The sequence below is a fragment of the Alexandromys fortis genome, unplaced genomic scaffold (assembly GCF_014885135.2).
Source record: "Alexandromys fortis isolate MF-2015 unplaced genomic scaffold, M_Fortis_MF-2015_v1.1 scaffold_2_1_26212458, whole genome shotgun sequence".
Taxonomy (NCBI): Eukaryota; Metazoa; Chordata; class Mammalia; order Rodentia; family Cricetidae; genus Alexandromys; species Alexandromys fortis.
The window spans coordinates 13215020-13230362 of record NW_026067930.1 but is presented as its reverse complement, the minus strand read 5'-3'; positions in this window follow the sequence as shown (position 1 = coordinate 13230362).

The following is a 15343-nucleotide window of genomic DNA, read 5'->3' as shown; positions in this document are numbered from 1 at the left end:
ATATATACCTCCACATATATTTCATAGATGATCAATGGCTTATATCGTGTTGGAGGACACTGTTGACTTCTCTGTTTCTCTTCTAATTAGCTCCAAGGACAGGATTTTCTGAACGCTTCTTTTGGTGCCTGGTACATAGAAAGTACCTGTTTGTTGACTGACATAGCTCCACGTCACCTGAAGATGTAAGTCTGTAAGATTTTTGAACAACCGGTGCCCTTCTCTTTAGTCTGTTCTTTCTTCAAGAGACAAATCACGAAAGTACCCCAGACCACTTCTCTCTCATGAGTAGCACAAAAATAAAACCCAGAGATAGATATTGGGGTTTAACCTGAAGATCAAAAAAGCAAAGCAGTCAAAGCACTAAAGAGCTCTGACCTCTGAGAGATCCTCAGACTGAAAGTAAAGAACTTCCTGTCTCATCCCTCTTTATATTCCTCTCTAAATAATGGGATTAAAGGTGTTAGCCACCACCACCAGAATATGCTTCTCCCTTGATCTTGTGTAGCCCAGGGTGGTCTTGAACTCCCAGAGATCCATCTTCCTGTGTCTCCCAAACCCTGGGATTAAAGGTATGTGCCACCACTGCCTGGCCTCTAGAGGCTTACTTTTACATTCTGGTCTTCAGGCACGCTTTAATTATAAAACATAAATAAAATATCACTGTATTTTTGTTTAAAATAATAAAATAAAATAAGGCTGTATTTAATATAAGAAAACTATATACAATAAGTACAACAAGTATATACAATATATATAGGCAACAAATGCATCAGTCACTCTCTTTTGTGTCCTGCTTGCCCCATTAGGACAGCAAACTGTCCGCAGTTGAGGCAAGGTCACTTTCTTGCCCAGTGGCTGCTGTTCCTGCAGAAGCCTCATAATGTATGTCATAGGCACTATGCTTCCCAAACAGTGGCAATACCGCCTCGGGAGGAAATTTACCATGTTATAAGGTGAATGTTTTCAATGATAGTAACTACAGGTGTTGTCACGCATGAGTGCCAAATTTCGAACGCTTCAAGCCAGCCTTTTCATTGAGACTTTTGTATTGTTTAGCATGAGTCTACCAAGTGAGCAGAGTACGGCTGGGAAGCTAGCCTGGAAGGGAGTTTTGGAGAAGAAAAAGTTTCAGGCTACTGCCCGAGGAGGTGCAGCTAAATGCCAGGACTGTAAAAGTCACAGCCCATGGGTCCATGCCTATCCCCAGCACCTCTAACACAGCTGCCTTGCATTCACCCTCTATTCCACATTCCCTCAGCACACTTCAAAAGGCCCACTTACAAACACCCTCAAAGATGGAGTGATTATGGACAGCGTGAGTTAAATGAGTTGTTAATATGTTGCTGTTTTAAGTTAAATCTATCTATAGAAAAGGCAGCCTGACCCAGTGTACTTTTTAAGTAAACTTTGCTATTCCCACCACAGAAGTTGTGCCAAAAATCATCTTATATGGGTTATTCTTCTTAAGCCTGCATCCCAAGGAATCTCATTTGGGTCAAGCAATTCCACATAAGCAATAGGACAAGAGACAGAACAATACATCACTAATATTTTTCTTGGCAGAAAAAAAAGTGTGTGTGTTTGCGTGTGTGTGTGTGTATATGTGTGTAAATTATAGTTAAGATGAGATCACACTTCATTGTAAACAGTACATAGGACACTACTACCTGCAGGTTATTAGCCATGGGAAATCAGAAACATCAAAAAAAATCCAACCTGCTCATTATCTTCCAAATAAATGACTATTCACCTCCCTCTTTTTCTCATGCTTGTTTTTTTTAACTTATATTGTGCCAGACTTTCCCTCCCCTATTATTGCAAGATATTTCTTCATATAGTAGGACACAACATTGTAAAGTTCAGTAGATATTGGCACAACCTCGCCATCATAGTCATGGAAAAGCTGGGTGCACATAGAAGCAAATTGAATACTGGCTCTATTAACTCACGGAGCAGAATAGCCTCAGGCTGGCCAGAGATGTGGGATTAACCACCAGTGTGCCAAAGAATGCTCATCAACTTCAGCCTAGCATTTTCACAAGAGTCAGAGCAGGGGCACTTAGATGCTTAAAGTGGTGTCCAGTGACATCATGTTCTGATAGAACATTGCTTGTTCAGTTATGATCCAGAATGATTGTTTATACCTGGAGGACCTCACTGCTAATACAGAGCAAGGACAGGCAGTTAGCTAGACACACCTTTTTATGAAGTCAACTGAATTATGTGTTTGTAGCTTTCCTCTCCCCCTTCCTAATACAGAAACTACCTTGAGTATTAGACACAATTTTATTCAAGACTTGGTGTGAAAGATCCTGGCATCCTCCTTTCCTGTCTTTTTGAGCTTTCTCTAGAGGAATTAGCCCTGATCTCTCTAGGCTAAGTTCCAAGCCTTGGTCTCAGCTCCTTTCTTCAAAACCAGCAGTTGCAAAAATGTAGTTGTGGGTTAACTTGTGTGAGGATCTGAATTCTGTTTCTGTGTTAGTCTATAAGCTGAGGGGCTGTCGCTTCTCTGGCTTCATTTCTGTCAAGTCACTGCCAAATGTAACACATCACAGGTTCTGAAAATAATAGCTGAGTTTATTAGTAAATAGTCAGATGAGTAAGCGAGTGAGTGAACAAACAGAGAACTCCCAATAGAGGTCGTCTATTGAGATAGCATCAGCGACCTGGGCTCAGAGAAAATTTATTCTTCTCTTCATGGGAACACAGATGAATTTCATTTTCTAGCCTTTCTCACAGCTAAGCCATGACTGTATCACTTTTAGAGCAGTAAAAATATAGATTCCTAGTCTAGACCGTATTCATCTCCTACATATGTTTCACCAAGTTCTTTTCTCTTTGATAGAAGGAGATCACCATAGCAATCATAAAAGCAAATGTTGAAGATAATGAATTCTGTCTTCCAACCTTCCCCAACTATCTCATGCAGAAAAGGAATATATTTCTAATAAGTATAAACTTTTATACAGATGGCCTACAGTCTATAATGTTTCATTTGTAATTTATTTCATTTTATGATTATGTAACAGTTTATTATGTAATCTTTCTCTTTTTCACTTCCAGTTCAAAAATCAATATACTGCATAATAGTCCACACTTCATTCACAAAACTGGTTTTGTGTTACATGATTTTGTATGGTTTCAGGCTAATACAAGCATGTTAAACATACCAAAATTCATCAAGCCAAAAGATGTGGTGTAGACTGTGTTGAATGTATTCTTTACCTGTAATCTATGTGTGCAATGGGTGTTGTTTGAACACATGTACCCCCACATCAGTGATTCTTAACTGTAGAAGAATTTGGAAATCATATCGGAAGTATGGTAGGAGAAAAGAACCCTCCCATGTACTGTAATGTGGTTGTGAAATATCTCCCCATAGGATCATGTTTTTGCACACTTGGCCCCTAGCTGTTTTGAGATGTTGTGGTACCCTTAGAAGGTATAGAACTATTGAAAGAAATGGATCACTGCGGGTCACACTTGAGGATGTGCGGCTTATCCTTGCTTCATGGTTGGCCTTGTTTCCTGTGTCAACAACATGTGAAGAATTAGAACCTCAGCTTTCTAATCCCACAGTCATGCGGCTGCTGCCACCATGTTTTCCTTGCTGAGAGAGACTGTGTACTTTTAAACCATGAGCCAAAGCAGCTTCTTCCTCCCTGAAGCTGCCTTTGTCAAGTAGCCTTCATAGAAACCCAAAAAGGAACTAAATAAAAAATGAAGTGTCCAAGACATGTTCACTTCCGGGGGGAATGCACTCCGGAGGAATTGAGGGTTGCAATAGATTAAATAAAAGGGTCTGTGGGTGTGTGGAATACATCCGTTCCCCTGCATATGTGACCATAGGAACAAACACAATATCCCTGGTAATCACAGAGGATAGATTCTAATTCATTTTCTTTCAAGACAATCACAATGTCATAAGTGATTTTAACCAGCTAGATCCTATGGAAGGTTGACCCATGGTGGGGGAGGGGGGAATGAATGGTGCCCCCCCTCAGGAGAAAACACATAAATTCCGCTTAAAGGGCTTTTTTTATCTTCTAGTGCTCACTTACATTGGAGACCTCAATGACATTATTTCACCTCTTTCTTCATTTGTTTCTTATGGGCACAGATACCAAACCCAAAATTACTATTACATTGCATAATCCAATTCACATAAAAGTTCTGGTGGGGAAAAGAAACAAGTGGAGCACAGAGAGTAGACAAGTAGTAGCCAGATGTGGTGGTTGAGGAAATATGTCCTGTGGTGGCTGGTAACGGGAAATGAGGTCAAGGAATATTAAAGTAGGGAATTATGACTGAACTTAAGGCAAGTGTCAGGGCTAGGGTAATACGCAGGCAACTAGCTGAATTCCTGAGATATTCTGCATCTTAAACTGAGTGATACAAATGAATAACGATGTAACCTGTATCTACTGTAACCTGTCAAATGCTTATCGACTGTGTCTTAAGCTCCAATTAAAATTCTAGGCACACTAACATTTGCTAAGATCATATGGACACACAGGAGTGTCTTTGAGGAGTCCCACAGTGAAGTAAAAAGTCACCTTCAACTGAAAGTCAAGCACCGAAGTTATGTGCCCAGGTAGAAATGGAACTGCAGGGTAGGACTCCTGTCTCACATGTACAAGGACTTGGTTTAGACCTCAGCCCCACAAACAAAATTCTAGACTCTACTTTGTAGATAGCCACATATTTAGCTTTGGAAAATGGAATCATTTTTTTCATCATCACCGTCCTCTCCTGGGATGCGACCACATCAGCAAAATCATTTCAAATTTCTTTTTCTCCTTATTCAGCCTGTATTTCAGCAAATGTATGAAGCCATTTATCCTGCAGGGGGAGCTAGACCCGGATCTAGAAAACCTGGTTTCTTTTCCCAGCCCCGCACTGGCTGATTGTGTGACCCTGGGGAAGCTGTTTAACCTCTCTATATCTTAGGTCTCATCCATAAAAGAGAGGGATGAACAGACTCTCCTCCTACCTGTAAGGGGTGTAGCCAGGGTTAATACCCTCACCATGCTTTGAGCTCAGCAGATGAAAGGCAGTGAGAAAAGTACAAAGTATTTTTATGTGCTATTGACTTTATTTTATTTTATGTGGGGGAGGGAGTTTGCCCCAGCTGGAAAGTTGCTTTCTCTGAATCAAAGGGCAGGAACCCAGCTAGTTTCTCAGGACCAGGACCTTAGGCTGGGCTGTGTGTACAGAGTGCCAACCAACCCCACAGTTCAGTTTCCTTTAACCTGGTGCTCCGGGCAATAACTGTGCGACTCTGCAATTTAACAATGTGTTCGTTGTCCCACAACTGTTCCCATTTCGCAATTGCCCAGGTAATATGTTTGGGCCTGCAGGAAGAGTCAAATAGTTAATGAGGGAAGGGCTTGGCATGCCCTACATAGGTTCTTCAAGCAAGTCCCAGCAAGAATGCATTCTCTCTCTCTTTCTCTCCCCTAGTTCCTGACCTACCCTCCAAAATGTACAAGTGTCACTACCAGGAATGAGTCCTCTTTCCCAGCAGGCTGTCATACCAGTTTGGCCGTTATCGATGCATGGGTGAGCTGTATTTTGTTTATAGTTTTATGCCATTTATTTTCCCAGGGATATTATAATTTCCAAGAGCCCTTGGGTTTACATCAGCTTTTCAAGCTCCAAGCAGTGCAGTTTCAGTGCTTATTAAGCCCTTAATATGGTATGAATAAGGAAGCTATTGGACTAAAGTGCTGTAATCACCCTGAGGAAAACATCCATCAGCAACCTTTCTGTGGTCCCTGAACCTCTAAGAGGTGTCGTCTCGCTGAGGTGTGCCTGATGAGAGCTTTCTCAGGGAAATGCCAAGAAGCCAGTGCATTAGACAAAGCTGAGAAGGGCACTTTCCAGCCATTACAAGTCCCCTAGTCGAGCATCTCCATTTCACGGATGCGACGAGTCTTAATTACATTTGTCAGGGTTTGATCCTTTTTCTCCAGATGTGGGGCCAGGACAGATGTGGCTTTTTGAATGCTGTTCCCAAGATATCCTGCAGGTATTTAGCTTCCCTCCCTCTACTACGGGAAGAGCACCGTGGGCGACATCAGGGCAGATGATGCTGATACATTCTGACAGAGTATCCCCACTGGACAGGTGCACTACCTGCAGACATCTTCAGCAAAGCAGGTGTTTGGCAACCGTAAGCATAGTCTCACCAAGTTAAATGTATAAACCTTCAGTTAGATGTGCCTGAATGCGTCTTTCTTTAAACACACACACACACACACACAGAGAGAGAGAGAGAGAGAGAGAGAGAGAGAGAGAAAGAGAGAGAGAGAGAAACACATTATCAGGCAGCCTCATTTGACTAGATTCCCAACCTCCCAGCCTTTCGGCGACTTCCTGGTTCCTCATTCCTGCCTTGTTCTCTGTCAACCTGAGCCAAGAAGAAAGAAAGACTTTCTCACTGTCAGGTTCTTGCTCCTTTCAGCTCGAGCTGCCACCACCTGGGTCCAGGCGCTAGCCAGCACAACGGAGTTCTAAAAGTTGGCTGGGAAGCCACAGCCAGGGCTCCAACAGGACATTCAACATTCGACCTCAGCCTTGCCTGGGGCTCAGCCAACAGTTTTCAAAAGAGCCATCTCCAAGGGCTGCAAGGAGCTTTTCCTCTAGTGGTGAGAATGGAGAAAGAGCAAAGGCCGCAGGGCTCTGCACACCTGACGATCATCTGGCTCTAGAATTTTCCCACGAAGTGACTTTAGGTATATTATTTCATGACTGCTTCTCAGTTTCCTTATCTATGAGAGCACGTGCTCACCAGCTCACTTTCCCCTCTGTCTCAAGTGACACCCAGAAACAGTGGTTCCCTAGCTGACCACCTCTGAATGGACGCACAAGATAGTGTACAACTGACCAAAAAAAAAAAAAAGACAGAAATGATTCAAAACAAAAGACAAATCAGTGAAAGGCAAAAACTTTCTCTCCTTTTCTGGTAGACTCCTTGGCTCTGCAACTGCTATTGATGCCACTGACTGGAAACCTAAGGGACTACCCTGACCCATTATGTCGGGAGACACTGCAAAATTAAATTTGGCTGTAGTAGCAGCCATGAAAATCACCCCCAGTTCACAAATAAGGAAACTGGAGCTCAAAGAGCTTAAATAAGAGTCCAAAGTGCACTACAGTCTAAGTGGGGAGCTACAAAATCCAGATCTGTTTCCTCACCTGAAGTACTTTCCCTAGTAGACAGGAAGAGTGGTCCCACCAGTTGCCCCTCCTTCCATCTTTCCTCCCTCTCATTCTCTCCAGCCCCAGAGGGCTAGTTGCTTTTCTGAAGTCTCATTCCCAGCCCCTGAGTTCTCATGGCCAAGCCTTGCTCCGTCTGGCAAAGTCCATCCGTTCTCTTTGTCTGGCTATCTTGCCTCAACCTTGGTCTCAGAATTCAGATAAGCAGCATTCACAATGCTTGGTCCTCCAGAAAGGCTGAAGAGGAAGAACTGGGGCCTCTGTAGGACCCAATGGACACGGTTTCAATAAATGCACTTAATCCTAGATGAGGGCCTCGGGAACAATTGCTTTACAACTCAGAGAACCAACAGAGAACTTTGTTATCCCTGCAGCACCGGGGGTGATTACACCAGAACAACCACAATGCAAGGATGCTCGTATCATCTGCCAGCTGGAGGATGCCAACAAGTGCCCCTGTATCCTTTCTCCTTCCTACTTCTTTTCTGCAGAGGAGAGGATTGTTGTTGATGGTAGTACCTGTCGCAGTGGTTGAATTCACTAGGGTCACTACTCTGGTGCTCAGGCACATGGCATGATAGGAGCTGTTTCTCTCTCTGTGCCTCAACACCTCACTTGAAGGACACAAGATACGCATTGCCTAGCGAATGGAGAAGCCATCCAAGAGCAGAAAGTAGTTACACAAACAAAACAGAGCCATTTCCTTTTGTCTATGGGAAAAAGGCTATCTCTGTTTTCCTCACCTATCGATCCAGCCTTAGTTGAGGTTTCTGAACATTGAATGGCTTCATGCAGTTAGTTCTGACTGTACAGTTCATCAGAAATTTCCCTTCCATAGTCCACAAATATCTATGTTTGTGTTTATAATTCCACAGAATAAATCTTTGAGGAGCATTCAACTTTTTGTATCTGGCCACTTGAGAAGTATATGGTTAAATGGTTCATTATTTGGCAAGGAGTGTACACGTTATAAAGGTGACATGAAAACAGACACCAGCTAGACATAAGGGAAATCGGGCAACAAATTTGAAGGAAGTAGAGAATGCAAACAAGTATAAAATCCCCTGTCCTCCATCCTTTTGTATCTATCAATCTTGTTATGAAAACCCATGTTCAGGAAATTAAAAATTGGGTCACCTCAAAGGCATTTATCATTTACCTTCTGTTGTAGTTTGAATGTGAACCCCCCCCCCCGACCATGTGTTTAAACACTTGGTTCCACCTGCCCACGTTGTGTTAGAAAGTTGTAGAATATTTAGGTGGTAGAATCTTGATGGAATAAGTGAGTCATTACAGCAGCATTAAGTTTTGATAGTCTGGCTCTGCTTCCTATTAGGTTCCTGACTTCAAATGCAGTGTGGCTAGCCACCTCCCAGTCCTACCACCATGCCTTCCTTACCGCAATGCCCCGTGTCCTCTTGAACTGTCAGCCAAAATAAACTTCTTACTTGAGCTGCTCCTTTTTTTTTTAGTATTTGATCACAGCAGTGAGAACAGAAACTATGGCACCTTCTCTTATCAGGGTTCCCATCAATTAAATGGGGAGATGAATTCCAATGAGCTGTGATGTGGAGATGCATAGGCAGCGTCGGATGTTTATTTCTGAGCTCTTTCCCTTGTGCAGATCTAGACCTGAGTGGGATTAATTTCGATTACAGATGAACTCTGACAACACATTAGTGACACCGTAAACTAAGTCAGTGAAGCTTTTCACCCAGTACTAAGAAGAGTACAGTTGAACTAGGATCCCATTTATACTCCCCTTGTGATGATTAATGGCAGTTGTTAACTTGAATGGATCTAGAATGACCTCAGAGAAAGTTCTCTGGGCATATCTGTTAGGAATTATCTTGATTACTTAATTAAGGTGGGAAGGACTGTCTACTGTGGGTGGCACTATTCCCTGTCCAGGATCTTGAACTGTGTGAGTGGGGAAAACTAGATGAACACTAGCTAGCACTCGCAGATGTCTAGCTAGTTTCCGATGGTGGATGTGATCCAGCTAGGTGCTTCAAGCTCCTGATGCTTTGACTCCCCACCACAGTGGACTGTGCCTTGAACTGTGAGCTAAAAGAGTCCCTCTGTCCCTTCAGTTGATTTTGCAAGAATATTTTGTCACCAAGGCGGGAAAACCAAGACTTTCATCTACCCTAAAATAAACCTGTTGCTGGACAGAGATGTGTCATCTCTGATGACCAAGGGAAGCCACCATTTTTTTCTAGGACAACAATTCTCCTAGTGCCCCAAGGATGAGAGGAAATCGTGATAAGATCTCCAAAGCAAATGGTTGGGAAAATGTGAGGCATAGACATCTGTGGTTTAGAAGAGTATTTAGTGACTTATGGAGCACGGGTTAGGAAAGGCAAATGCTGGTGACTGAGGCATTATTTTGTTCATACACGTGTGTCTGTATGCTACATGTGGGTAGGTGCTTTGTGGAGGCCAGAAGACAATCCCATAGAACTATAGTTACAGGAGGTTGTGAGCCCCCTGGGCGTGAGTGTAGAGACCAAAGGGTAGCAAGTACTTTGATCCTCTAATACATCTCTCTGGTCCCTGAAATATTAATTCAAATGCTTCTCTGGTCATAAGCAGAGGTAATAGCATCTTGAGATGGGCCAGTAGCAGTGTAAAAAAAAAAAAAAAAAAAAAAAAAAACAAGGAAAATAAAATGCACTTTGGATGTGAAAGCCACTGGCTTGGAGACCATTTTTTTATGTGGGAAAAGAAGAGAAAAAGATAGGATATATTAACACATTTATTTGATCAGCCCTTTCCCCTAAGCAGTTAGGATAAACATACGTGACAAGCAGTGTATCAAGATGTTTGGTAAAATTTCCTTCTTGTGGCATCATGTTATTGTTTGATTCATCCCCCCCAAAGCGAATCCTTTCATGACTGTGATGTAGCTCTTAAACAAGAAGTCTAGATTAATAATGCCAGCTCTTATAGGTTATTTCTATCATACCATATAAGAAGTTTGCCACTTGAATTGCTAGCACTCTCCTAGAGAAAGACCCAGTCTAATCCTGAAGCAGCAGCGCCACAAATTTAAGGCCAAGGTGCTAATCCCAGCCCATCTACCGCAAGCAATTGCTTAGGACCCATCCATGACCTAAGTAGGCTGTGTCCAAATATGGTTTTCCGGTATCTGTAATCAGGTTTTCTTCTGCCTTTTCAGTATAACACATGAGTTATCTTATCTTTGGAGAAGTCAAGAATTCTAAAATAATTGCACTCAGAATCGCTAGTTGGCAGACAGAAGGGAAAAAGAGTCCGTTCCCCCAAGAAACACCACTAATTCCACAAGATTTTCTTATGTAATAAAAAAAAAAGAGAACTAAGTGGAGGAGACATCATTAGCGAGTAGGTCTGGAAAGCCCAGCCAGACTTTCAAATGAAGGTGATGCTACGATGAGCTTCTGGGACAGACCAGTTGAGAAGCTGGTTTAGAGTACCAATGAATGACAGAAGTTTTCTATAGTTCAGAAGCTTTTTGCCTTAAGGTTAGTACTCTGTAATACATCTGTGAATTGGATCTGTCTTAATTGGATTACCCTTGTTTTCCATGAGACAAAGCACAGAAACCCCTTTCCTCATCATTGTTAATTTAGTTTAGTGAATATTTGCACTTAGATTCCACACTGCGGTGCCAAAGGTGGCTTCACCTGCTAGCCTGCCTTGTAGGAAAATTTTTTAGAAATAGTGTTCTCTGAAAAGCTACCTGCAGGAGTATACCAGCTTCCATGTCAGATTCTTGAGTGATACTTCAGTTCAGGCTTCTGAATGAACTCTCTTTTAGTAATTCCAGCTTTTAGAAATAGATGCCAGAGAGATAGCTCAGTACTTAGAATCATTGGCTTCTCTTCCAGAGAACCCAGTCTTGATCCCCTCTACCCATGTGGTAGCTCAGTCATCATTTGTAACTCCATTACCAAGGGGATCTGACATCCTCTTCTGGACCCTTTGGGAACTGCACACACAAACATGTGTACAGGCAAATGCTCATATGCATAAAGTAAAGGAGAAAAATAAAAAATAAGGAATACATTCAAACTTTCCTATGTTAAGATGTTATACTAGTGACTGGGAGAAAAAAAATGGTGGTGTGTATTAAATTTGGGACTGACCAAAAAAAAAAAAATATCAGATCATTCCTGATTGGAAATTACATACAGCACAATGGAAAACCAATCAAAATGCCACACGTGATAGTGGAAGACAATGTTTTCACACACCAAACACTGTGTAGTAATGAGAAACGGCTTACTCATGAATGCTGACAACTGGATGGATTTCAAGCAGAAGTCAAGTAATTTTAAGAGTGTGTGATACATCAGTTAACAGACATAACCATCAAAACCAGGAAAGCTAGACTATGTTACTAAAAATGAGGACGCTAAATGCATCTATCACATTGGAGAGATCAGGTAGGGGGGAGTCAGCTGGAATGCTCGTTGTCTTTAACTCACTTGTGGTTGTGCAAAATTGTACCTCTGTAAAGCGTCCATCAAGTGGTGTCTGTAAGGTGAGTGTAACGTATGTTTATCATTTATAGCCATGGTTTTTAAATTGGACAGTAAGTCTCAGCACACACCATGCATAGTCATTACAATGCTGTCTGCCTAGCATCTTCAAAGAAAGATGCCCTGAGAGCCTGCACCCACTCACCTCTGCTGAGAAACAACTCTGTGGAAAAAAAAAAAAAAAAAAAAAAAAAAAAAACCAAAAACCACGGTCTTTGTAGGCTGGATGGCAGATATTGGGTCAAATCCCACTCTAAAGATGTGAAAATTCAAACACATCAAATAACATGTCGTGGTAGAATAAATTTCCTCACTGACAAAAGGTAGCTCCAATCTATAGTGTTGTGAGAATTTAACGAGAAAAAAAAAAAAAGACTAAGAAAATAATTTTGCGGGTTTTCCGGTACATGGCATGTGCTCTATCAACACATGTTGCAGATCATTATCATGATCACAGGTGGTTTCACTGCCCTCTGTTCCACTTTGACCTGCAGTGAGGAAAATTCTGCATGGAAGGGATGAAAGTAGAGAGGGAAGAAAAGAAGAGGGGGGGGGGAAGGAGGAAGGGTGGAGAGGAATTCACGGTGTCTGTGAGTTCTCTTTCGTTTGTGTTCCCAGCAGTTTCCTGCAGCCAAATTTGAGGCTGATTCACATGGGGGACATAACAAACAGAAGGCCATGGGCGCGCCACACATTCGGTTGGCCTGGCCTGCAGGCCTTCTTAATGTGCAGGGTAACAGCCAGCACGGCTGTTCTGCTACACACAGACCTACCACCAAGGAGCTGCGGGGCTCTGGTGGGCTCATTAGTGACTCCCTCACCCACGGCCCTCATGATTGTGACCTGAGCTTGTCTCGAGCTCCAGTGTGCCTACAGGCAAGAGGGGAGGCCCCGTAGTATCTGTCTGACAGCTGGCTACTTCTATAATCGAGTATTGATCTCCACCAAGGGCATCACAAGCCCTGCACACCCAGCAGCAGCCACGCGAGTCAGGCTTCTGTAGATGGCAAATCCATCAGCCACCAATTGACATTAACAAGCAATTACGATGCAGCCCCTGTATTAATGCCAAGCAGTGGTATTAGAGTGATTGCTTCAAGTGGAGAGAGACGGGGGGGGGGGATAAAACCTCAGCAACTCCGGAGTGGCTCTCTACAACTCAGTGGATGAGTGGGAGGCTAGATGGTTCATCAGAAAAAGTACTGGACTTGAGTCAGAGAGATACCAGATCTGTGGCTCATTCTCCTCCTGCCTCTGAAACAGCTAATGACCTAATCAGCATGCCCACTGTGTGATGGCATTGGGTACGTCATTGGTGGTCGTTGCACTGAGACTCCTCGGGCAGGCCAAGGAATTTGTATTTATAGCAAGGAGAGTGACAAGGACATGGCTGTGCCATTTTGGCAGCAGCAAGTTATGAATATGAATGCTACCGAAGCTTGTAAAACAGGAAGAACAATCAGAGAAATAGCATGGCAGCTGGTATACCAAGAAAGAAAGAAACAAACAAAAGCATGACTTTATCATACAGCAAGAGAGGGGAGGAAAACAAGACCGACTACATGTTCAAAAGAGAGAAACCTACAGTAAAGCAATAAAGATCGCTGCGTGTACAACAGAGAGTAAGGCAGGACAGTCGGGACTCTCTGCGAGGCCTTTTGGTGTCTGATTTAGCAAGGACCAAATAAGGAAAAGACAACGATTAATCACTCCTCTCTTCTTTCAAGAGATAGCAGGCACCAGGACTGAGAAGATAGCACAAGAACTTAAGTTCAGTTTCCAGGACTCTAGTGAAAAGCCAGTGTGATGCCCACACTCTTGGGATCCCAGTACCTGGGAGGTGGAGTCAGGTAAATCTCTTGGGTCTCAACCTAGCCTGATGGGTAAGCTGTCTCTGAAAACCAAGTAGATGGTGCCCCAGGAGTAACACCTAAGGATGGCCTCTGCCACCTGGCATAAATGTATGTGCATTCAACTGTATGTATATGAACATGCACACACACACACACACACACACACACACACACATATGCACGCACGCACGCTTGCGCACAAAGAAAGGAGAGAATGAAAAGCACAATCCCTAATCTCTTGGTAACAGTCAGCTCCCAAACAGCATCTCTGCACATAGTCCTGGAGGGTGTAACTGTTCGATGTCAAGGCAGGTATTCCTACAGATAAAATGACAATGTCGTCCAATAGAATTGTCTAGTTCACTGCCATCTCTGACCCTTATCATTTTTAATTGTTTTGTTGACGTTCTTTGTACTTTAATAAACAAGCCCTACGATAACAAAATAAGGTATAGAAAGCCTGATACTGTTATATTACAGTCATCTGGGATCCAACATCCTTCCTTTTCTTCTACCATTTTTCTTACAGCTCCCCTCCTCTACCTTTAGCATTAATATGTCTGCTTGTCTGCTACTCTCACTACCGTACTGTACGTTCAGTACAGTAAAAGCATAAGAAGACGGGGTAGATGGAAAAACCAAGTAGTTCAGGTTCCATTAATCTACTTCCCCAGTAATCTCACATTACATTCCCTTGAATACATATTAGTTAGTGCTACTGAAACTTACCAAATAGTTATGTGGCTGACCTGCTCCCCCATGTAAGACAGGTTACAGTACTAGTTAAACTTGGAGAACATCTAGACATTTCTGCCACCCCAGCTGGCATAGTTTCTACAGGCTTTATTCGTTAGGTCTCATATTCGGTGCATAATAATTATACAAATTTATGGAGTACAATGTAGTAGTTTGACACATGTATCTGCCTGCTTCTCTACACCCCACTGTTATTATTCCAATTTGGGCCCAAGCCCAGAGAAATAGCAAATAAAGCAACAACTGAAATAATTCACAAGCAAGGAGAAAAACAGAATCACTTTTTCCTACTGAGGACACCTTCAATTCAGACAAAGCAATGATGTAAGAAGGACTAATCTTACCACTTCCCATTTGATTTAATAGTGGGAGAAAAGGGGATAGGAAGGAAAATGAACATTGTAGTAAATAGTTGATGTTACCACTGCCGGCAAAGAAAAGCAATGGGGATAAGAGAAACAGAAGAACCTAGGATGCTGTGCTGCTCTGGTATCTTGATTTCAAGCACATTAAGTTTGTAAGTATGCAAGCCTATTTCATCATAAATTCTATCAACATCCAAGCTCTAGGACCACTGGTTGACAGTGCCTACTAAGAGTGTGTTCCTAACTTTCATTATGTAAAGACATGGTTGGAACATTGGAAGGCTTGCGTGGTCCTCCTCTACTTCGTTTTCCTCTGAAATCCCCTTGACCTGTCTGTAGCCCAGCATCTACCCCAGTGACCGGACTGTAATATCCCCAGAAATTATTACTGCACGAATCCAAGGTGAATAGAAAGGCTGATTTGGTGAAATGTAAAGTTTCAGTTGTATCACATTGTCAAATACAGTAATACAAGCCACAAAATTTGTCTTGTTACTCTTCAGGCCTGTACCTCTGTTAGCCAATGGAAGTCAATGAAGCAGATAGTTTCCTCAAACAAGACCTTCATTTCAAATCCAGGTCCCGCCACTGTAGCACAGTCTATTAACTTTCTTTGTGT